Source organism: Pongo pygmaeus, chromosome 7 (genome assembly GCF_028885625.2).
Source record: "Pongo pygmaeus isolate AG05252 chromosome 7, NHGRI_mPonPyg2-v2.0_pri, whole genome shotgun sequence".
NCBI classification, from domain to species: Eukaryota; Metazoa; Chordata; class Mammalia; order Primates; family Hominidae; genus Pongo; species Pongo pygmaeus.
Window position 1 is genome coordinate 61,822,874 of NC_072380.2, and position 24,974 is coordinate 61,847,847.

Below are 24,974 nucleotides of genomic sequence, written 5' to 3' on the forward strand. Positions count from 1 at the left end.
TCAACCTGGCCATTCCTCGTGATTATGCAGTGACGTGTTCTGCTCCTGCCATCTGCCCCCACTGCTGTTCCCGGAGGTAAACATGCCCCGGCTATCTCAGCTTCAGAGCATGCTCCTCTTACTGCCTCATAGGAGCCTGGACCCAGAAACTGTCTCTCATATTCTATAGCAAGGCACAGCCGAGATCACCATGAAATCCTTAGGAAGCCTTTCTAATGGCTCAAGGCAAACAGAAGGGGATGGCATCTGGTGTCATGTGGCTGCTTCCAGGATTCATGGTTCCAGTCTTTTCTCATAGAGTTGCTAACTACCTGCTTCCATACGCAACTGGCTAGGTCCCAGTTCACTCTTCAGAAGACAGGCCTCTCCCTTCACCCTCCAGGTAGGCCCTTTCTGGTCTCTCAACTCTGTAGATTCTATCAAGTGGGAAGAAAGCAACTCTCCTCAACTCAGCCAGTTATTCCACCGCCCTTTAGTGAGACAGACTCGTTTCACCCACAGAAACTAAATCCCATATTCTCCAGTTTTAAATTTTAAAAAATGTCTACTTAACCATAACCTATAACCTATTGATTAGAAGACGACTTTTCTGTGTCCCTTTTACTGTTGCTTTAATTTTTCCAAAATTTAGGTCTTCCAGTTAGAATTCCAAGTTGTTTTTTTTTTTTTAGACGGAGTCTTGCTCTGGCACCAGGTGGGAGTGCAGTGGCGTGATCTCGGGTCACTGCAACCTCCGCCTCCTGGGTTCAAGCGATTCTCCTGCCTCAGCCTCCCAAGTAGCTGGGACTACAGGCGCCCACCACCACGCCCGGCCAATTTGTGTATTTTAGTACACAACAGGATTTCACCATGTTGGCCAGGATTGTCTCGATCTCCTGACCTCGAGGTCTGCCCGCCTCCACCTCCCAAAGTGATGGGATTACAGGCTTGAGCCACCACACTCGGCCCGTGAAATTTTTTAGTAAAATTAATTTGCTTTTATAATAGAAGATTATTTAGACTGTAGTTTAAAATTCCAAATGCAACATGACAAGTTTAAGAATTCAAAAAATCACTTGTTGGATCCTACTTTTTCAAGATAATGACTACATCTTTACAATTGCTGCCTTTAGCGCTGCAAATTATTGAACTGACAGACTGAAATCTATGGGTTTGATCTACCTCTTGTATTTGCTTTTTCCTCTTGTCTCTCTTCCATTTTAATGTTCCCATTGATCTCAGAGACTTTGATAGAAAGACACAGATTCTTTTTTTTTTTTTTGCTATTTATCATCACGGGCTTGCTGAATATGCTTAAACTATGGTCAGAAGTAAAAATGAACAGAAAGCTAATTTGTCACAATGCTTGTCCGAAATGGTTAAGGAGAATAGAACATCACTCTGCTGCTATTCAGATGCTTTGCCATGGCTGGTGCAGCATGATGCACAGTTACAAAGAACTTTGCGTATGAACATGTTCTGTTCCAGTATCAAATTCTGAAAGGGGATTGCTTTTTTCCAGAGAACTGGCAGTTCTCCATTGACAAGCATGAATAGTAGATAACAAGGAAAACCTTGTTTACTGGTACTTATTCATTTAAAGCTCTATCAGACAATCTGACTGATATGATAGTTTTGTTCTGCAAAATCAAAAGATATTTAAAATTAGATAGGTTTTTAAGTAGATAATTTTTAGTGAACATGTTTTAAATTACTAGGGGATATTTGGTTGCAACTCTTTTTGTGCATACAACATATTACATGTCATAATATAAATTTCACTTATTTATTTGTCCCTTGTTTTCTTTCCCTGCTACATTCACAGACCCTAGAAGAGCGCAAGGTCCCTAATATGCACTCAAATATGCAGTGAATGTGTAAATAGAAGTAACCCTTCAAAATATGCAACTCTTATGTTAACAGTTTGGAAACTCTTTGGAAAAAATGTTATCTCCAACTATGAATTCTACTGTTAAATACTTATTATGCTCCTTGGCTTTATTAAATGGTATGGCTATACAACATCAGAAGATAAAGTTCATTCTTCTGAATATTACTCTAACATTCTGGTCAAAGAATTAGTCATCCCTTAGTTATAGGTTTTCAAACTTGCTTTTAGCTTGTTTTATGTATGTCATAAATCAAGACAATAGTGACTCTAACTCATAGAAACTATGCTTCCCCCTCCCCAGCAGGAAAAATAATCTTTTGTCTCCCACACACACACACACAAAATGTTGAATTAGGTGTCAGGTGTTTATAAAATTTTGGATAGAACAGTGTTGAGTTCTGCTTTGATGAGCTTCACAGGCATAGTGAAAAGAGAGCAGTTGGCTTAATATTGCTCGATTTAATTAAGTGATGTCAATTTAACTTAATGTTTAGTCTCCATCCCCAGCCAGAGATTCCCATTCACCTTGCTCCAGCAAGTTGTCAGAGTGAGAAAACATTAATTTTCTATATCACAGTGCAGTCAGTGACAGGGATGAGGCTTTAGCAAACTGATGTATGGATGTACAGAAATCATTTTGGCAGGTAATGATTTATTCAAGCAAGAATCAGGAAAATGTCAAAATGTAACCAAAAATTATTTTGTGTCCTGTATACTGATGTTTGCTGTAGAGTTTGTTCATCCTTGTACTCATCTCCAGATAGAGCTTTTATATCTGGAAAGAGTACAATTGACTTAATATTGCTTAATTTAAGTGAAGCAATTAAATTTACATCATCCTCAGCCATGGACACTCATCTACCATGTTCTGCATATTATTTGCTTGAAAATTGCTGCCGTTATGGCCATGCCATTTTTATTTTCTTTTTCAGTGATTTACAACTATAATTTTCAGATAGTAACAGAAACCTTGGATTGAAAAACTTTAGTGGTTCCTAAAAATATCGAGATATGTGTCTATACATACATTTGTCATATAACGAATGGGCATTACTAGTTGAACCTAAAGCCGCATTGTAACTTAAATGTCATCCAATTATGCTAAATAAAAATATCTTTGAAATTAGGAAAGCAAAACAGTCTGTTTCTAAACCAACTTTTCCTATATGTCACTCAGGTGTTGAATCTTGTATGTGTAAAACCTTTCATATCACATTCCTTCAAATCACATTGACCTCTTTGGACCCTGATTGTATGTAATAGTTCTGATAAGAAAATATATTTGGCCAAGTGTGGTGGCTCATGCCTATAATCTCAGCACTTTGTGAGGCCTTGGCAGGCAGATTGCTTGAGCTCACGAGTTTGAGAACAGCCTGAGCAACAGAACAAAACCTCATCACTATAAAAAAAAAAAAAAAATACAAAATACAAAAATTGTCCAGGCAGGGTGGCATGCGCCTGTAGTCCCAGCTATTCAGGAAGCTGAGATGGGAGTATCCTGTCAGCCTGGCAGTTCAAGGTTGCAGTGAGTCATGATCACACCAGTGGACCCCAGCCTGGGCAAGTTTGCAAGATTCTATCTCAAAAAAAAAAAAGAAAAGTAAAGAAAAAAAGAAAGGAATAAAGTAAATTTGTTTCACTCAAGTATCATTTTGAGAGGGATTTAGAAAGCCATTAATTAGTTTGCATATCATTATTTTTTCTAATAATTTAAAAATTAACTTAAGTATTATTTTAAAATACATGATTACTTAATGAAGGAATCTAAATTTTAACTTATAATTTGATGTTATATGGCTACTTCTTCTGCTTTATTTCTCTTATTGAAATGTAAAAATATAATTTCATTACAATTCCTTTAATTTGTATAATAACACTTAAGCAAGTTAAATCATTTAGTAATCTTTTTCTAAAATGTTTAATATTTCCCAACTTCCTGAAAAAATCTACACATCTTTAGTAAGGACCATATTTGTGAAAAATTATAATTCCCAACTATTAATTCTATTGCTACATACTTCATACAAACACAAACCAGTTTACATTGTTAACATAAAGACAATCAAATGTAAATAAGGCCACAAATTGTAGATTCACTATTAAGACCAAGGCATTCCATTCCTTACATTACTGCCATTAAGTAACAATTTGTTTTTTTCTCTAATAGTAAAGGAAAGAAAATATGTACCTCTCATCTGAAGATATGCACATGCAAACACGTAAACAGAGTATACAGTATAAGATGCATTTTTCTTGTTTTACTTTAGTATAATAGTTGACAAAGACAAAACCTTAACACATCTGTGTGTGTATACATGTATATGCATGTGTATATATATATATATATGTATATATATGTTATAAAGCATATTAATACCAAAAGAATCTGTGAATCTATTACCCAATATAAGAAGTGGAGCATGAAAACTGTAGTACACATGGTTTTTACTATATTTGTATTTTATTCTATTTTCCTTTAAGAGATAACACTAGTTGGAGTTATATATCCAACATTTCCTTTACTTTTTAAGAAACTTTTAAGATTTTAATTAGTCATAATTTCTAGGAAGTTGCAAAGAAATGTATAGAGAGATCCAGTGTACCCATCACCCAACTTCTCCCAAATTTAACATCTTGCATAACTGCAGTACCTGATTATGAAAAGCAGGAAACTGACCTTGGTACAACCCACAGAGTTATTCGGTTACATGTGCACTCGTTTGTATGTATATGTCATTTTATCACATGTATATTTCTGTGAAACTTCCATCACAACTAAGATATTTAACTTATTAAGTAATATGCCAGGCAGAGTGATTGTTTCACATTTTTATATAGATGAGGAGTGTTTTAAAACACTTATTTTCTTTCTGTAACTTTTCCATCTTTGTCACTTGTGGTTTATTTGTTTTACTCAGTGATATTTGTGTTTCAGGGTTTTCAATGAACAATAGTTTCAATGAATAATTTCAATGAATAATAATTTATTTCACAAAAAGACATCATAGGGTACACAGATGGTATGGTTGTATCTATATTAAAAGACTTTGAATAACTGACATCAATAATGTATTTTTAAAACTCACATATATACTCATATTTCACACTTAAATTTTCCAGTTAAATTCCTAAGTCAAAAATGAAGTTCGACTTCTGCTTCTGAGAAAACTGGAGTAGAAGCAATTCTGCTTCTTCCTCCCACTTAAATGCAGCTTAATATCTTGGACATCACATAGAGAAAAACGTATAAAGACCTAGAAACGGAGAGAGAAGACAGCCTACTCTTAGGTAGCTCAGAACTGGGAAGGACATGCTGGCAAGAGCCCTGGTATTTCTTATTTGCCTCACATATTCCAGTAGGATAGAAACTTAAAATCCCTCCTTTATTCTAGTTCCTTGTTAAGTAATACATCGATTAACCTACCATTTTTAGATTTTTGTTTACTTCATTAGCTGTAGTGAACTCTTCTTTGGACTGTCTGTGTTTTGATTTGTAGTTTTTATTTGATTTCTTCATTTCCCTCACAGTGTTACGTTAAAGCCTCTGCAGAGGTCCCAACTAGGAGCTGAGTGTAGTGGCTTGCACTTGTAATCCCAGCTACTTGGGTGGTTGAGGCAGGAGGATCACTGGAGCCAAGGAGTTAGAGGCTGCAGTGAGTTATGCACTGAGTGTTGCACCCACTGCACTCCAGTCTGGATGACAGAGTGAGAACCCATCTGTAAAATAATAATAATGAAGTAAAAATAAATGGGTAATCATGGAAATGAGGGTGGTAAATATATAAACGGAAGACTCATCTAGCCATTGAACTTCCTTTCCCTTTTTGCTCTTCATATTTGCACCTGGAGCTGTGAGAGTGGTGCTTTGGACATTGCGTTCTAGTTCTAATGTTCACTCACCTCTGTGGCTATAGAGACCAGGAGTGGACCAGCATCAGTGACGATAGCATGTTGTTCTTTAAGTAATGTTCCTACTTTCACACCTCGACACTGGTCCTGTGGAACAAGGTTACATATTTTTTTAATTCAAGAGGCTTAATGTGTATTTATTATTTCATAAATAAAACCCATCAAATACCTCTATATAAAATAATAAATAAATGGAGAAAATCAGATTAGTCTAAAATTATTTCACATAAAATAACTAAGGAAACAACCTGTGACAAAACTTAATGATAATGATTCCAGTGCAATTAACATTATTTTGACACAACATCTAATTCCGAACTCCTTGTCATGTAAATAAAAAAAAAAAATCTGGAATCACATGTACAACATACGTGGGGATACAGTAATAACAGAGTGAGGCATAAGATTTATCTCGTGTATTGGTTATCTATTGCTGCATAAAAACATGTAGCAAACTTAGTCATTTAAAATAGTGCTCCTTTGTTTCCTCATAGTTTCCATAGTCAGAAGTGCAGGCACGACATATCCAGATTGATTCTATGCACAGTCTCACAATGCTACAATCGTAGTGTCATCCAGGCTGTGTTCGCATCTGGAACTTGGGGGTTCTACCAAGCTTGTTTAGGTTTGCGGCAGAACCCTGTTCTTTGCATTCTAGGACTGAGGTCCCCACATTCTTGCTGCATGCTGGCCAAGGGCTGCTCTGGGTTCCTAATGGCCACCTCCTGGAGGACTTGGGCATGCAACCATCTCCACAGCGCAGCTTCCCTCTTCCGAAGGCACAGGAGGATCTGTCCCAGTTTGGTCTTCTGACCATTTGTAGGAGCTTCCAACTGATCAAGTCTGGCCACCCAGTTAATCTCCTTCAAACTCATTAACTCAAAATTGACTGATTTGGGAGATGACAGCTACAAAATCCTTCCACCTTTGTCATCTGATGGAATCTTAGAACAGGAGTGAAATCCACAACTGCCACAAGTCCAGTCCACAGCCAAGGGGCATTTCAGGGGCAAGAATCTGGGGGCCATCTGTATTAGTCAGGGTTCTCTAGAGGGACAGGACTAATAGGAAATATATATATATATATATATATATATATATATATATATATATTTCCTTTTACATAAACATAATGGGAGTTTATTAAGTAGTATTAACTCGCACAATCACAATGTCCCACAATAGGCTGCCTGCCAACTGAGGAGCAAGGAAACCAGTTTGAGTCCCAAAGCTGAAGAACTTGGAGTCTGATGTTCAAGGGCAGGAAGCATCCAGCACAGGAGAAACATGTAGGCTGGGACGCTAAGCCAGTCTAGTCTTTTCATGGTTTTCTGCCTGCTTTATATTCTGGCAAAGCTGGCAGCTGATTAGTTGTGCCCATCCAGATTAAGGGTGGGTCTGCCTTCCCCAGCGCACTGACTCAAATGTTAATCTCCTTTGGCAACACTCTCACAGACACACCCAGGTTCAATACTTTGCATCCTTCAATCCAATCAGGTTGACACTGAGTGTTAACCATCACACCATCCAAGAATTATTCCTATCACATCTCACAAGCTTTATTCTAGTTAAGGGTTCTCAACTTAGCTGTGCTTCAGATTTTGAGGGAGCTTCTTAAAAATGCATATTTATAGGCCTCTATATGAATCTGATTCAGATTCAGAATTGAACTCTATCTCCTCAGTTATAAATATTTTTTCAATAAGCTACAGAAGCAATGCTTATGGAGCCAGCTTCATCCCCTTGGGACTTCTGATAACCACTGCTCTATTAAATATAGGCATCTCACCTGCTTATCATGTATTAAAGTACAGTATTTTCAAAACTACAGTTGAGTTCATGAGGGGCCAAGTAACATAAACGGGATCATTAAAAACTAAATGACAAAGGCAGAAGCATCACTCTAGCCTCTAGAATTAACAATCTGTTGCTCAAGTCTTCAATTACAGTATGTTTTAAGGGGTCAGCCTGCCCCCCCCCAACATAAAACTGAGTTAATAGCTAAGTCTCATAAAAAAGTAATCACTTCTTGGCATTAAATCAATAGACTATTCCTCAAAATGAATGCTTTTAAATATTATCACTAATTTAAACTTGGAGTCTTATTCTAAATTTAGATCCAAGTGCTACCTACTGGCAAATGAAATATCCTCTGGTACTCCTTTTGAAGTCAATTTCCCCAAAGTGTGTTCTACAGAACTTAATCTTGTGGCATTAGTCATTTGGAAAATATTACCTCATTTGCTTTCTAGATAATTTACAGGGATTTGAGCTATTCCTAGAAATTGACAAGAAAGTGTGGAAAATTGTGTATGATTTGAGTGTAAATAGCAGTCTTGTCTTCCTCATGGGTAAAGTAGATACATTTCAGTATGTAGATTTCATCACTTCTATTTTTGAATGCTCATAGGACTTATTATTTTTTTATTTCTGCATCTAGCCTGCTCTCCAGAATGTTGAGATTGCCCAAGAAGTGACCCCAGCAAAAGAAAAATATTGCTCTACCTAAATTCAAGTAAGACCATTACTTTGCAATAACGTATCATGCGTAAATGTGGAAAAAATCAACTGTATTTGTCTACACTTCTAAGAGACAATTGTTTTCTTTGATACTAATCTTTTTGAAGCCTGTTTCTCTGTTCTTGAAAAATGACAAAAAAAAAAACAAAACCTCTTGTTATGGAAGGAGTAGAAATATTCAGAACATATCTCCATGTTTAGTTATAGTTACACAGCATTTGGATGTGTCTTTCCACAATATTTATTTAAACAGCTATGTTGAATTTGTGTTGTTTCTTTAATAAGCACTGTTTGTAGGAATGAGAAAAATCATTTAGTTTTTCAAAAACACCCTTTATTAGGTGAGGGGTCTGTGTCTCCTCATGAAGATGGTAACTGGAGTTACACATTTCAGTGAGCTGCGATTTTCTGAGAAGGGCAGACACTCAACATTGGGGAGGGGGTTGCGGTGCTTGGCAGAGTGACTATGAACTGTCACGTTCTCTTTTGTTTGTTCGGAGGAAGGAGTGAATGAGGTGAAATTAGTACAATGAATCAAATTCCTTCAGGAAGGGAGTGTGAGTCAGCATGGGTGATGCAGGTGGATCAATGACCTTGTAGTAGAATAAGTGTTACTTTAGGAAGGAATCATACACTATTTGTTGGAAGGAGGTGAACCTGGCTGGAAAAGGTTAGAACTGAAATCACTAAATCTATTTTTATAATGAGCTGTCACAGTATTTTTGATAGCTTATGTCCTAACAGTCCAAGGACTTGTAGTATGGCTTTAGTAAGATTCATCAAACTCACTGATATCTGTTGGGTTTCAATGAGTGCCAGTACTGAAAAGCATACTGTGTGCATATTTATGTACTTAATTATACTTAAATGTAGTATAGAAGTGGCAAGAATCTTTGAGTGTATCATGTGTTATAAAAACCATGAAACTTTATAACTTTATGTAGCCATGCAGATTGCCTGTTAAAGAGATTTCTAGGCTGGGTTTTCAAGGACTATGGCAAGTTCTGAGGCACTGAGGATTAAGCAATTAGGCCTCAAAGTTGTCCTGTTTGCTACCTATTCTGTTAGACATGGAAGCCACATTGTGCTGTTTCTTGTCATGGATGGGTTGCTAATAGATTGATTTCCCTCACCCAATCTGATCCTTAAATTATTCAAGTAGATTTTTTAAACAATTATCTTTTTAAAAAATTTTACTTTAAGTTCTGGGATACATGTGCAAAACATGCAGGTTTGTAACATAGGTATACATGTGCCATGGTGGTTTGCTGCACCTATCAACCCATCATCTAGGTTTTAAGCCCTGCATGCAGCAGGTATTTGTCCTAATGCTCTCTGTCCCCTTGGCCCCAACTCCCAGCAGGCCCTGGCGTGTGATGTTCCCCTTCCTGTGTCCATGTGTTCTTGTTATTGAGCTCCCACTTACACATGAGAACATGTGGTGCTTGGTTTTCTGTTCTTGTATTAGTGTGTTGAGAATGATGGTTTCATCCACATCCCTGCAAAGGACATGAACTCATTCTGTTTTTATGCCTGCATAGTATTCCATGATGTACACGTACCACATTTTCTTTATGCAGTCTACCATTGATGGATATTTGGGTTGGTTCCAAGTCTTTGCTATTGTGAATAGTGCTGCAATAGACATAGGTGGGCATGTGTCTTTGTAGCAGAATGATTCGTAATCCTTTGGGTATATACCCAGTAATGGGATTGCCGGGTCAAATGGTATTTCTGGTTCTAGATCCTTGAGGAATCACCACACTATCTTCCACAATGGTTGAACTAATTTACACTTCCACCAACAGTGTAAAAGCGTTAAACAGTTATCTTTAAATTAAACAGTGCATTTTCATCATTCATGTAAACTCAGAAATTTCCAAAGCACATTTTCCCCAAAGCAAAAAGAACCGTTTCTAATGCATTATAAATGCCATTATATACCCAATGTTTTCAAGTTATTTTTCATTGCTAGACCTTTTTTAATAGTTAAATATGTACTTCAAATAAAATCTCATAGGGGAGTCCAACAGATAAAAGAGGAAAAAAGAGGCATTTTTTTTTTATTTTTTTATTTTTATACTTTAAGTTTTAGGGTACATGTGCACAACGTGCAGGTTTGTTACATATGTATACATGTGCCAAGCTGGTGTGCTGCACCCATTAACTCATCATTTATCATTAGGTATATCTCCTAATGCTATCCCTCCCCCCTCCCCCCACCCCACAACAGGCCCGGTGTGTGATGTTCTCCTTCCTGTGTCCATGTGTTCTCATTGTTCAATTCCCACCTATGAGTGAGAACATGTGGTGTTTGGTTTTTTGTCCTTGCGATAGTTTGCTGAGAATGATGGTTTCCAGCTTCATCCATGTCCCTACAAAGGACATGAACTCATCATTTTTTATGGCTGCATAGTATTCCATGGTGTATATTTGCCACATTTTCTTAATCCAGTCTATCATTGCTGGACATTTGGGTTGGTTCCAAGTCTTTGCTATTGTGAATAATGCCGCAATAAACATACGTGTGCATGTGTCTTTATAGCAGCATGATTTATAATCCTTTGGGTATATACCCAGTAATGGGATGGCTGGGTCAAATGGTATTTCTAGTTCTAGATCCCTGAGGAATCACCACACCGAAGCAGCAGTGAGTGATCTAGAACTTGGCTGCTCTGTCACTGCCTTCATTTCTTCTAAATCTATTCCCATTCCCCAAACCTCCAGACTAAATGGATATTCATATTTCTTTGAGTCCTGTGATTCCTTGGTTTCTCAATCCTTAATTTGGAAGCACTTGTGGAAGAATCAACTGAAGGGCACAGAGAGCAAACGATGGAAGCTGAAACTTCCAGAATTATTCTGGGCTAGCCATCAGTGGCCAAGCCGTTGCTGTGCAAGAGGGGGTCATTTATTCCCTTCTTAGAATTTCCCAGTGTCAGGGGCTTCTCTGCATACTTTCATATTACCATTGTGCAAAGGTTTCAAAGTATCATGCACAGTAAATCCTGACTAAAGCCCAATAGGAGTACAGGTTATACATGAAGAAATGGAGAAAGGCAGTTGTAAGGAAAATAATGGAAATTCACTTGAGGGCAGCTATTCTCATCCTCAAGCCACCTTCTTCTGACAATCCTGAAAAGTAGTTAATATTTCGTTATTTTTTTTTAAATATGGCTGGATGCATTTCAAGCCATCCTCTTTCTTCTTAAATATATCTCTTTGCCTCTTCATGTTTAATTAATGCTCATATTTGCCCACATTTAAAGCTAGGCTGGCTTCATATTGGAATTGAAAATAGCCCTAGGAGCATGAGGAACCCTGAGAGCCTGGGTGTCCTCAGCTGTCACAGCTGGGTACCTGCCCCTTTGTGCTCACTGCCCTCTCTGCCTGGCTAGAGGTGGCCCCAGGCTTCCTGGTCATTTTTAAATTACTGAAACAAGAGTATTATAATAAAACACTTAACATTTTAACACATAGTTTTTTTTTGCTATTGCTGCTTTTGTGTGCTTTGGGGATGTCTGAGGCCTCTGCCCTTGTACTGCAATTGGTCCTTCTGCTGTGGCCTTCCCTCTCTGTGTCACAAGTTGCTGCTGCCGACAGGACTCAACTTCTATTGGCCCATGTGCCACCAGAATCATTGTTCAAGTTCCCAGTACTCTCGGACAGATTTGTGATTGAAGAATCATTGGTTTCACTTGGAAATCATCTCTATTTCTAGTGTTGTCTGTGACAGATAAAATGACAAATTGATCAAATGCAAGCAAGCTTAGCATTCAGCCCAGTACTGACTTCATATCCTGGGCAACTTTCTGAATTCATTCTGACTGGGACTCACTGCCCATTTCTCTTGTTTCCTGGATCTGACTGCAAAAGCTTCATGTAGGGAAGGTAGGTAAAGTCCTCAGCTAGGGCACTAATAGCAGTGAGGTTCCTCTAGACTGGAAAAAAAAGAGTGACTTGCATTTGTTTGCTTGTTTTATGTTTCCAGGAAAGTTATATGAGAGGAAAGAAACTGTAGTTTCTCCTTGTGATCTCAGGATTAACTGGTGTACCACAATGTATAAGGTCCAAATGAACGTTTCAGAAAAATTGATCAACTGAAGGGAACATTTCTGTAGCTCCATTTTGTTCATTTCAAAGACTCTCTTAGTTGAGAAAAGTCTAGCTACACTTAAAAATAGTCCCTTTTATTGTTCGTATTGTCTACCCTAGTAGATATGAAGGGACTTCTGGAAGTTCTCAAGTTCTTGGTATTGCTTTCCCTCATGGGCAGATTAATCTAGGCTGCTTTAGTCTTGTTGATTCCATCTCCCCCTGTTCAGTCAAGAGAAGGTGGGACTGTGCTGTGCAGGTAAAGGCCATTGGCAGCCTCTCAAGACTAAAAGTGTGGGCCTGTATTTGTGTTTGTCTGTGAAGTAGAGTCACAAGAAAATCTTTAGGTCACCATCAGACAACTTTGGTAATACAGGGAAAAGCAAAAAAGTCTCAAAAATTATTCTCATAAATCTTGTTGTGTTAAATGCTGCTTATAGTATCAAAGCTGCAGAACAGAATTACAGAAGCTCTGGAGCATGGCAGCCGAAATGGTGGAGAGAGATAGTGTCTCCTGAGAGTGTGAGGCCCTCTTGTTCATATGACTTTCCACATCTGCTCAGTCCTGCCTTCTTTCCAAATTTCAGGGGTCTCCCTTGCCTTCAGGCTGGAATACACCTAGTGATGGCTCTCACTACCCCATGGTTACCATGTGTCAGCTGCAGTCAGTGCCTCATTCCCGAACATCCCTGCTTGCCTCCCTCTGTCCTGGATGCAAAAGCCAATCTTCACTTCAACCTCAACTATTCCCACGGAGGAGGAGTCACAGCTGTACAGTGTCTGCTCCAACCCCACGGGACACACAGAGACCCTGCTTTGCTCAGAGAGGCTGGTTACAGCCAGCAAAAAGCACAGAGGCAAATGTTAGGAGGAGAACGTTGACAAGTAAACAGGAGTGGGCTGGCTTCATGGAAACAAAGACTTACTTAGCCTTATAAGTCCCCTGCATACACAGCCCCACACTTAGTTGAATGCTCTGACCTCTTTAACACTTGTTTGTTTTAATTTGCCTACATTCATATGAGTGCTTCATGTTGCAGTGCTCTATGGGTCTTGATAAATGCATATCGTGGAACCATCATTACAGTGTCACACAGAGGAGTTTCACCACCCAAAAATATTCCCTATGCTTCTCTTATTTAACTCTCGTCATTCCTGAACCCTTGGAAACCACTGATCTTTTCACTGTCTCTACCGTTTTGTCTTTTACCGTTTTTGTAGGATTCTAGTGTAGGAATCCTACAGTAGATAGCCTTTCAGAATGGCTTCCTTCACTTAACAAAATGCATTTTAGAATCATCTATGTCTCTTGGAGGTTTGATAGCTGATTTTTTTCCCAAAAATATGGCATTCTGTGGTATACTCCGATTTATTTATTCATTCATCTTCTGAAGGCAGTTACAAATACAGCTGCAATAAAAATATTCAGACCTTACATAAGCTTTCAAATCAATTGGTAATGCTTAGTAGCCTAACTGCTGCATCAAGTGGTAAGCTCTGTAAGGAATTGCAAAGCTGTTTTCCAATGTGGCAGAATCATTTGGCATTCTCTTTTTTGCCACTGCTGTCTTCTCCTTCCTCTACCTCTTCCTCTTTCCATTCCTCTTTTTCTTCTTCTGGTCTCTTCCTCCTCTCTTTTTTTTTTTCTGTTGCTTTCTGACTCTCTCTCCACACACATGCACACACACACACACACACACACACACACACACACACACACACACACACACACACACACACACACAGAGGGATAGTTTAGGAAATTGTTGGAGGTTATCTAACACATTAGTTTTGAAATTAACAAATTGGGAAAGGCCATTATAGACAATACTAATTAATACAAATGAATTATAAATAGAAGATACAATATGAAGCCTCTTCCTCAGGTCCCAGTATTAATTAGTCAATATCTTCCTCTATTTATCTGCAAAATTCAAACCTATAGTTGTCCATTTCTTTCTTCTTGAACTTCCAGGTGTCCATGAATTCTATAACCATCAGCTCTATTAGCCTTCTTATGCATGTTCTGTTCATTATTTTTGTTCTTTATCATATCGAGATATATATTTGCCTCATCCTATAATCTCACCTTTCTCCCTGATGTTATCTCTGTGTGACACTCTGCCAAAAAGACACACTTTCCCTTACTAAAATGTTTTCTATTTTGATGTAATCACGCTTGCTTATTTTTACTTTTGCTGCCTGAGCTTTCAATGTCATATTCAAAATAATTATTGCTAAGACCAATATCAAGAAGGTTTTCCCCATGTTTTCTTCTACGAATTTTACTGCTTCAGATCTCATGTTGAAATCATCAATTTATTTTGAGTTGATTTTTTGTGTTGTATAATAGTCCAGTTTCATTCTTTTGAGTACTGATTTCCATTTATCCTAATGCCATTGTATCTTCTTGGTGGCCTTACCAAAATTAGTTGGCCATGTATGCTTGGGTTGATTTTTGGGCTGTCTACTCTGTTCCATTGGTCTATGTGTCTGTTTTTATGCCAGTACCATATAGTTCTTATTATTGTAGCTTTGTCACGTAATTTGAAATCAGGAAATATGATACCCCAAACTTTCTTTTCAGCTTTCAAGATCTCATTGGTTATTTGAGTCTTTCATGGTTCCATATAACTTTAGAATGTTTTTCTGTTCCTGTGAAAATGCCATTGAAATTTTGACTGAGATTGCATTCAATCTGTATGTGGCTTTAGGCAGTATTTGACATTTTAAAAATATTTAAACTTTCAATCCATAAACATTAGTTATTAAACTAAAAATCATTTGCACAGAAAAGGAAATAACCAACACAATAAAAAGGTAATCTATGGACTTGGAGAGAATATTTGCAAGCTATATATCTGATAAGAAGTTAATATGCAAAATACATAAGGAGTTCCCACAACTTGAAAGGAAAAAAGTAATCTAATTAAAAATGGGCAAAATATATGAATAGACGTTTTTCCAAGAAAGACATACAAATAGCCATACATATACAAAGGCATTCAACATCACTAATTATCAGGAAAATGCAAATCAAAATCACAGTAAGATATCACTTTACATCTGTTAAGATGGCTATAATAAAAATGACAAGAGATAAGAGGTGTCAGCAAGGGTGTGGAGGGAAGGAAACCCTTGTGCACTGCTGCTGAGAATGTAAATGGGAAAAGCTATTGTGAAAAACTGCATGGAGTTTTCTCAAAAAATTAAAAATAGAACTACTGTATGATCCAGCTATCCTACTGCTGGTTATATACCCAAAGAAGGTGAAATCAGCATCTGGTAGAAATATCTGCATTTGTCTTTTCATTGTAGCATTTTTCACAATAGCCAAGATATTAAAACAACCCTAACTGTTCATACATAGATGAATGGATAAATAAATTATGGTATATGTACGTAATATAATGCAATTCAGTCTTAAAAAAGGACATACCAGCATTTGCAACAACATTGTTGGGGCTGGAGGATATTACACTAAGTGAAATAAGCCGTAAACAGTAAGACAGATACTGTATTATCTCACTTATATGTGGAATCTTAGGTCAAATACATACAAACACAGAGTGGAATGGTAGTTACTTGGGAGGAGAGGGTGTGTAAATAAAGAGATGGGAATCAAAGAGTACAAACTTGAAGTTATATAGGATGAATTAGTCTAGAGATCTATGGTACAGCATGAGGACTCTAGTTCATAATACTGTTCTGTATACTGGAAATTTCTGAAGAGAGTAGACTTTAGGTGTGCTTACCATACATACACAAAAGAAAGTAATAAAAAGTCTTGGAACTAGATAGAAGTAATATTTGCACAATGTTGTGAATTTACTAAATGCCACTGAGTTATATACTTTAATCAATTTTATTCTATGTGAATTTTACCTCAATGAAAAGAAATGCACAAGAAAATGGGAGAAAACAGACTTCCTATTATATAAAACCCAAACATAAATCCCACCACCCAAACACATTTTTTTAGGTGGCCCATCTTAATTATTCCTTTTCTATGTTGCTATATAGTAGCATTTTAGATTATTTTTGTTTGTGTTTCCCACCAGATTGTGAAGTCTTTTTTTTTTTTTTTTTGAAACAGTTTTGCTCTTGTTGTCCAAGCTGGAGTGCAATGGCACAAGCTCGGCTCACTGCAACCTCCACCTCCCAGATTCAAGCTATTCTCCTGCCTCAGCCTCCTGAGTAGCTGGGATAACAGATGCACATCACCATGCCTGGCTAAATTTTTTTGTATTTTTAGTAGAGATGGGGTTTCACCATGTTGGCCAGTCTGGTTTCGAACTCCTGGCCTCAGGTGATCTGCCTGTTTCAGCCTCCCAAAGTGCTAGGATTACAGGCATGAGCCACTGCGCCCAGCCTGTAAACTCTTGAAGAGAAGTCTTGCATTACTCCATTGCCAAGAGTACTTCTCCCTCCTAGTCACTTCACGCAGCCCTGTCTGAACTGTGCTCTCCAGGCTAGCATTGTTGGTGGTGATTGCTCTGGACCTCACTTTTAGTTAACTTAATCTGACTCATGTCCTATGCTTTTACACATGCCCCATCCTTAAAACTCATTTCTTTGTACCTTGTGTGCCTCAAATCCTGCATCTGGATATTTGGACTTGATCTTTGTTTTTATTTTCCTAATGGAGTTTATCATAAACTTGACTGTAGTTTTAGTAATTGCTTTAATATAATTTCAGGCTTCTTGCCTTTCCAAAAACTAATTCTCCAAAAATAACCATTTGGCTAGCACGTGCATCAGTCCTACCTCCATGAATAGGTGGGGAAGGGCAGTCAGCAGAGTTTTTCAGGTGCTATTTCTGGGCTATACATTCTCATTTTATAAATTTAATTGGGTTTAACTGGTACTTACAATATTTATGTTTTCAACAAGTTATTTTGAGTATTTAAGGAAGAAAATAACACTAGTATAATGGATAATGTGATAATGTTTAAGGGATTTCATTTTTATTTTTAACTGTAATTGCTAGTATGCATAGAAAAATGATGAGTAAATGAAGCAAAATTTAATCTGTTACATTTCTCAGTGATGGATAGTAATGTACAAAGTTATATGCTTTTGAACTGTGATATTATCTTTTATTCTTTAAAAAGTTCAATTTGGGCTTTGCTACATATTATTTCTTAAAATGTAGAAAAAATAAGAAGGAAAGCTATTGATTTTCCTCCAATATGAAAGAAAATCAATAGTGCAAGAAGGGCCAATTGACCAAGCGAAGAAACAGTTCCCTTGAAATAAATGTCATGACAGAATACAATAATTGTTATGCTATTTAAAAACCAAGGCAGATTTTCAAAATTATTCTACACTTGTGTGTTACAGTATATAATGTATGAACTCAATGGAGCAAGTGGTGATATCATATTAAGAATGTAATATTATTTTCTAAAGCAAGATCAATATGAAGATCTACTTTAGAATAGTGTCATTTGCAGCATGAGCACCCCAGTCTAAATGCCTATGGGTTGAAGAGGCCAAGAATAACGCATATATAATAATAACACCAGTCAAGTTTATGCCTTTTTAAAAATAAGAGTGCACCATTTAGCTTTGATATAGATATGGTAGGTTCTTTTATTGCCAATTGCACTTCTCCAAAGTTAGATGGTGAGATAATGGCAGATCAACAACTGTCTCTTCAGGTTTTTGTCAACTAATCCAAAAATTTTTTATGACATGACAGTAAACCATTTTTATATTGCAGGGTATAAACGCTATAAGAAATAAATAGTTGAGTAACATGTAATTAATAAGCTGAAAGAGATAAATATGTACAAGATGCATGTTACTAAATAAAATATATTTCATGTTTATGAGTACAAATATCCCAATATATTAGTTATAAAAGTAGCCCTATTTGTAACAGGAAGCATTTTTTCAAGAAAAAAATGTGCTTTGGCACGTGCGTGTCTGTGTGTGTGCGTGTGTGTGTACACCAGACATCTCTTAAAAGCTACTTCAGATTCTCTTAATTTCATCTTTTTTGGTCACTTCTTCCAGCTTCAGCCACTACTGCAGTGGTCAAGTTTCTGGGGTTTGAAAAAAATTTATGCAAGCACAAGTGACCAGCTCTTCATCTTAAACCTGCATCCCATATCACTCCTCTTTTTTCTTCTGCCTGGAAATTTCCTATTGAGATAAGGCACCAACAAATGCTATGGAATTAATTGTCCATGAGGCAAATCTCTGACAACCTGGAGACTAGAGCCAATAGATGTATTATTCTCCCCTTTATCCTCAAAGACACCATCCCAAGATGATGTCACTGATGCCTCATACCAAGTGGTGGCCAACTTTACATTACATCCTCTCACGGTTTGCCCCAACCGACTGTAATGCCTAATCTGACCCATTCTGTCACCTTGCTCCTCCTTGCTTTTCCTGATCTCCACTTGCTTATAAACCGCTGCTCCTTTGCTAGGCATTTCATCAGATTGCATTGCTTATTTGCATACTGATGACATCAACCTGGTCACTCTTGCTCATTTACTCAAGGTTTTAGTGTTTGACTAACAGTGTTTCTCTGCGCTATTTCTGTAAGTCTTACGCTTCCGCATTCACACAGAAGATTAATTCCACACCCTGGCTTTCAGTGCTATGCTGCTTCCCTCTCAGCTATTTGTGCATTTGTCTACAGGTGCCCATTCCCTAAACTGTATGATTGCCTATGACTGTACCATCTCCAGAGTCTCCGTTTTATAACTCTATATCCCATTTTTTCAGCCCACTTACCTTAGTTATGCTATTCCAGACTAAGCTGAAGACTTCCAGTCCTCAACCCTTTACCTTCAAGTGCCCATAGCACGTTATGCCTTCATTCCATCCTTATACTACTTAGATTCAATGATACATCAGTATAATCACTATTTACATACCTTCCCAGCGTTTTTGCCTTTCTCTCCTTCCTACAGCACATCTGGAAAAATCTTAACCATAATTAAACTAAATTTCTATCTGCTTCCCCAAGTAGCAAAATATGACTCAAAGAAAACATACAACTATGTTGATGAGTTCGCCTTCAACTTGTGACCCCCAAACCTCAGCCCAGTCATGACTCTTACTTATGAGTCATCATTTGTCTGAATTTGCTATTTATATCTATTTTCTCTCCAAACTTTCAGCAAATGTCCTTTATCGCTGTATTTAATAAACTTGCCTTAACTTTACTACTATAGCAGCATTAAGAAAAAAATTACTTATCTATTAAGAAAATCTACCAAACTAGCTGCATTTATTCCCGTATCCCTTCTTACTATGAAGGAAATGTATATGCTCCCATCTTAGCCAAAAATCCTTCACTTTTACATTGGATTCCATTTTTTTTCCACCCGCTTAAGGACTCTGCTCCTGAAACTGTATCTTACTTATTCAAGTATCAACAGTTTGTCTCTCTCTGCTCTATTTCCATTAGAATACAAATATGGTTACATCTTTTTTTTTTTCTTTTTTTGAGATGGAGTCTTGCTGTGTCACCCAGGCTGGACTGCAGTGGTGTGATCTCGGCTCACTGCAACCTCCGCTGCCCAGATTCAAGCAATTCTCCTGCCTCAGCCTCCTGAATAGCTGGGATTACAGGTGCCCACCACTACGCCTGGCTAGTTTTTGTATTTTTAGTAGAGATGGGGTTTCCCCATGTTGGTCAGGCTGGTCTCCAACTCCTGACCTCATGATCTGCCCCCCTTGGCCTCCCAAAGTGCCGGGATTATAGGCGTGAGCCACCGTGCCTGGCCTACATCTTAAAATTAAAAATAAAATTCCTCCTTTAACTCCACTTATTTCAGTAGCTTCAGCCTGAAATGTCTGTTTCCTGCAATCTCAATCTCTTCTAAGTGGTTGTAATTATGGCATGTTTTCAAATCTTCACATTTTAGTCACCTTTGAAACTATTACAAATAGGTTTTTTTTTAATTTTTTTTTCTTTTATTATTATTATTATTATTATTATTATTATACTTTAGGTTTTATGGTACATGTGCGCAATGTGCAGGTAAGTTACATATGTATACATGTGCCATGCTGGTGCGCTGCACCCACCAACTCGTCATCTAGCATTAGGTATATCTCTCAATGCTATCCCTCCCCCCTCCCCCCACCCCACAACAGTCCCCGAAGTGTGATGTTCCCTTTCCTGTGTCCATGTGTTCCCATTGTTCAATTCCCACCTATGAGTGAGAATATGCGGTGTTTGGTTTTTTGTTCTTGCAATAGTTGACTGAGAATGATGATTTCCAATTTCATCCATGTCCCTACAAAGGACATGAACTCATCATTTTTTATGGCTGCATAGTATTCCATGGTGTATATGTGCCACATTTTCTTAATCCAGTCTATCATTGTTGGAACTCAGCATTCCACTGAAACCATTCTTATCAAATGAGCCAAGGGAAATTTAATATGTGTCCCAGTGAGTTTACTCCTGACTTGAAATGTCTCCATCATTCAAATTCCTTTTTAATGGTTAAAAAATATATATTAGTGCCCCAAATGTAAAAACATAAGGATTGGTATATTTTTGAGGAAAAAAAATTAAAATGTTCCTAGTTCAGTATTGAATATCCTTTTTGTGGTATTTAAGTATTATTGACTTTGTAAACGCCAATTATTTATTACTGTGAAGATTCTCAATATTTTTATAATATAGAATTATGATTGTTCTGTTTTAACAAAACAAAGAAAAATTTGAGATTCTTCTTATTCAAGGTTACACTTTCTGACATTGATTCCTCTGAAGATGACAAATGTCTTCATAAGGTAACAGTGTTTTATAATATGCTTAGAAAATAGAATCAGGTTGATATGGTTTGTGTCTGTGTCCCCACCCAAATCTCACCTTGAATTGTAGTAATCCCCACAAGTCAAGGGCAGGACCAAGTGAAGATAATAGAATCAAGGGGGCAGTTTCCCCATTCTGTTCCCATGATAATGACTGAGTCTCTTGAGATCTGATGGTTTTATAAGCATCTGGCATAATCCTTGCTGGCACTCATTCTCTCTCCTGCTGCCCTGTGAAGAGGTGCCTTCTGCCATGATTGTAAGTTTCCTGAGGCTTCCCCAGCCATGTGGAACTGTGAGTCAATTAAACCTTTTTTCTTTGTAAATTATCCAGTCTCAGGCAGTTATTTACAGCAGTGAGTGTGAGAATGGACTAGTACACATGTTGTGTTAAAAGTTGTCTAAAGAAATACTGCTTAGGTCAAAACCTGATGCTACCATTTACTAGTTGTGACCCATTTGACAGTTTCTTAAACTTTCTGAGTAAGTTCCCACATGGACCATACTGCTATGTTAAGCATAAATGTATATGTGAAAAGTGCTTAAGGTCATATTTATCAGACAATATAAGCAAATAATATAAGTTAATTGGTTAACAAAAATCACTCCTTTTTTTTTACTTTAAAGTTCACTAATAATTGTGGAAAATATTCTTTTTCCTTTTCCCTCGTCAAACTTTTATCTATTAATTTATATTTCTATGAATTCATGGTTTTCTATATTATACAATGGAAGATAATATAGCACTATTTATTTTATTTTATTATTTTATTTTTTTATTTTACTTTAACTTCCAAGATACATATGCAGAAAGTGCAGGTTTGTTACATAGGTATACATGTGCCATGGTGGTTTGTTTGCTGCACCTATCAACCTGTCATCTAGGTTTTAAGCCCTGCATTCATTAAGTATTTGCCCTAATGCTCTCCCTACCCTAGACTCCCACCCCCTGACAGGTCTGTGTGTGTTGTTCCTCTCCCTGCATCCATGTGTTCTCATTGTTCAACTCCCACTTGGGAGTGAGAACATGCAGTGTTTGGCTTTCTGTTCCTGTGTTAGTTTGCTGAGGATGATGGCTGCCAGCTTCTTCCATGTCCCTGCAAAGGACATGATCTCATTCTTTTTTATGGCTGCATAGTATTCCGTGGTGTATATGTGCCACATTTTCTTTATTCAATATATCATTGATGGGCATTTGGGTTGGTTCCATGTCTTTGCTATTGTAAATAGTGCTGCAATAAATACATGTGTGCATGTATCTTTATAGTAGAATGATTTATATTCCTTTGGGTATATACTCAATAATGGGATTTCCTATGGTCAAAGGGTATTTCTTGTTCCAGAAATCATCTTAATTGAAATCAATCAAAGTCCTTGAGGAATCACCACACTGTCTTCCACAATGGTTGAACTAATTTACATTCACACCAACAGTGTAAAAACGTTCCTATTTCTCCACAGCCTCGACAGCAAATATTGTTTCTTGACTTTTTAATAATTGCCATTCTGACTGGTGTGAGGTGGTATCTCATTACGGTTTTGATTTACATGTCTCTAATGATCAGTGATAATGAGCTTTTTTTCATGGGTTTGTTGGCCACATAAATGTCTTTTTTTGAGAAGTGTCTGTTCATATCCTTTTAACACTTTCTGATGGGGTTGTTTTGTTTTTGTTTTGTTTTGCTTTGTAAATTTGAGTTCCTTGTAGATTGTGGATATTAGACCTTTGTCAGATGGGTAGATTGCAAATATTTTCTCCCATTCTGTAGGCTGCCTGTTCACTCTGATGCTGGTTTCTTTTGCTGTGCAGAAGCTCTTTAGTTTAATTATATCCCATTTGTCAATTTTGGCTTTTGTTGCAATTACTTTTGGCATTTTTGTCATGAAGTCTTTGCCCATGCCTATTTCCTGAATGGTATTGTCTAGGTTTTCTTCTAGGGTTTTTTTAAGGTTTGGGGTTTTACATTTAAGTCTTTAATCCATCTTGAGTTAATTTTTATATAAGGTGTAAGGAAGGGGTCCAGTTTCAGCCCAAAGTAATTTATAGATTCAATGCTATTTCCATCAAACTCCCATTGACATTCTTCACAGAATTAGAAAAAAACTATTTTAAATTTCATATGGAACCAAAAAAGAGCTCATATAGCCAAGACAATACCAAGCAAAAAGAACAAAGCTGGAGGCACCCTGCTACCTGACTTCAAAGTCTGCTACAAGGCTACAGCAATGAAAACAGCAAGGTACTGGTACCAAAACAGACATATAGACCAATGGAACAGAACAGAGACCTCAGAAATAACACCACACATCTACAACAATCTGGTCTTTGACAAACCTGACAAAAACGAGCAATGGGGAAAGGATTCCCTATTTAAGAAATGGTGCTGGGAAAACTGACTAGCCATATGCAGAAAGCTGAAACAGGAAAATGTTATACTTACATTTTTGTTTAACTTTTACAGTATCTTTGTTAAATAGATTATATGCTTGGGCCCATTTTATAGCTTATAGAATTAAAAAAATAAGCAATATCAAACTGCACACACCCATACATATATGAACTCAGGATGCTATTGTTTTAGAGTTTTCATGAGCATAAACCGATTGTCACATTTCTTTTGCTCTGAGATGAGGTCCATGGTCAGAAACAATGCTAAGTACAATGCCATGATATTTGAAAGGGCATTTTATTAGTTCATGGATGGTAATTTTGCAAAAGCACTGTAATCAGGTAAAGCAAATCAATACCTGTAGTAAGTATTCCACTAAGAACAAAGCTCTGCCCTTCCATGATGGAAGTGGCCCAGTGAAAACAGCCAAGCAGCTGGCTGATCACCCAGGAAATGGTTCCATGTTAGCAGGGGCTGTATCCAAATCAGCCCAGGTGAGTGGAAGTCAGTGTTTTTCAGCACATACATATTCTCCATCACTGCCACCTTAGCCACTTTGTCACCAGCCAATACTTGGATATGATAGTAATGGCTGGTGAAAGAGCCTGGCTGACATCAACAGAACAGGCCATTCTATTTTCATCATTAAAATATTGGTCTACTGAATCCACTTGTTGACAATCATTCACAAAGAACACCAATATCTTTATATTCTATGACCATTCCGTGAGGTCTACCCACATGCTCCTTCCCTAGACTTCCTTGTCACCAATATTCCAATCATGTTTCTTCAAATAGTGAACCATACAGGCAAGCCATTGGCTGCAGCTCATGAATCATTGTAGTCCCCCATCTTTGGCCCTCTCTCCTTCCAGGCAAAATGAACAACCAGGTGCACTCATCCACGTTCTGCCCACTGGGAGGATTTTCCTTTGCAATTGTCTTCAGGAAGACCCTGTAGGTGTGGGGCTGCAGTATTGCAGCTGCCCATCTCAGACAGTACCTGCACATCATGCAGATCCATTTGTAAACTAAACAAGAGTTTTTTCACCCTCAGATAGTCATAGGGTACTCTCGTGTGGGTTCAGGTACAGGCTGAGAGAGAAAAAGCAGTGTAGCAAGGGTAAGAGCCATGCACATTTGGGGCACCTCTTCATGTAACTTTCCTATTCCTTCAAGGTGTGCCTGAGTCCACTCTGGTAAACACCACTTCCATTTGATGATGGAGTACTGCGGTGCACACCCAACTCCCAACTGTGACTTTTGGGGGCAAACAATACACAGTTCACAATGGACTATCTATTAAGTCCCTGTAGCAGACAAAAATCTGTTTCTCAAAAGCAGAGTAGACATTCACTGAGGATAGTAAGGCCTTGATCCCAAATCCTAAAGGCCTG

At 37.6% G+C, this 24,974-nt stretch overlaps 1 protein-coding gene across 1 annotated transcript in view; it reads left to right on the top strand.

Moving 5' to 3' along the window:
• The window catches only part of SNTG1 (syntrophin gamma 1), an 873,149-nt gene that overhangs the window by 248,465 nt on the left and 599,710 nt on the right, over nt 1-24,974 (top strand). Inside the window, exon 2 of the mRNA XM_054499229.2 lies at nt 8,220-8,294. The gene's annotated coding sequence lies outside the window, so the exon portion shown is untranslated. The remainder of the gene's footprint in view (nt 1-8,219; nt 8,295-24,974) is intronic.